The 933-nt window shown below is 43.5% G+C and overlaps 1 non-coding gene across 1 annotated transcript; it reads right to left on the bottom strand.

Annotated features, from left to right (window-relative positions):
* Window positions 1-464: 464 nt before the first annotated feature.
* Window positions 465-572, bottom strand: LOC148577054 (small nucleolar RNA R71). Its single transcript, XR_015903358.1, has one exon. It is a non-coding gene; the product is annotated as a small nucleolar RNA R71 (small nucleolar RNA).
* Between the last annotated feature and the right edge of the window lie 361 nt (window positions 573-933).

The raw sequence follows: 933 nt of genomic DNA on the forward strand, positions 1-933 counted from the left end.
CGATTAGTCTTCTCTGAGGGCGAATCTGAAATGTCACTTGAGGAAGATACAAGCTCCCTTTCTGCTGATTCGGTTGATTTATGTGTATGTGACATGGCAGCACCTAGGAGAATTACTATCTAGGAGGCTGGAGCCACTGATTTTACAATGCAACCATTTCAAGCGCATCACCCAGCAGTGGCTACAGACTTTGAAATAAAGACTGCACTGTTCAATTTGATGCCTAAGTTTCATGGCTTACCTGCTCAAGAGCCTATCAAGCACCTGAGAGATTTCCAAGCAGCCTGTTCTACTATCAGGCGTGATGGTGCAGATGAAACTTCAATTTTGTTAAAAGCCTTCCCATTCTCTCTTGAGGAAAAGGCGAGAGAGTGGTACTACACTTAACCTGCAGCAACTGTTTCTGACTGGGAACGCTCAGAAGAGAATTTTTGGAAAAATTCTTCCCAGCTAAAGTTACTGACAAACTAAGGAAAGACATTTCCATGATTGTTCAGGATGAATCTGAGACTCTCTGTGAATACTGGGAGCGCTTCAACCATCTTCTGAAAGCATGTCCCCACCATATGATTGACAAGATAGTGTTGCTCGGCTATATCACACAGGGCATGAGGCCCCAAGATAAGACCACATTGGAAAGTGCTAGCAATGGGTCTATGAAAAAGTACAAGACCACTGATGAGGCATGGCAATTGATTAGCGACTTAGCTGAATCTACTCTGAATCACAAGCAGAAACAAGGCCGTTCAAAAGCTGTTGCAGAAGTATCCTCTAGCAGAGAGACTGTTGCTCTAACTCAGAGTATCTGTGAAATGACCAACTTACTGAAGCAGATGTAATTGAATTAACAACAAGTTCAGCAAGCTCAACCTTCTCCACCACAGCAAAGCCAACAGTTAGTCCCACAGAGAGTTTGCAGAATCTGTGCTGATT

Source organism: Arachis ipaensis, chromosome B1 (genome assembly GCF_059453495.1).
Source record: "Arachis ipaensis isolate K30076 ecotype BB chromosome B1, ASM5945349v1, whole genome shotgun sequence".
Taxonomy (NCBI): Eukaryota; Viridiplantae; Streptophyta; class Magnoliopsida; order Fabales; family Fabaceae; genus Arachis; species Arachis ipaensis.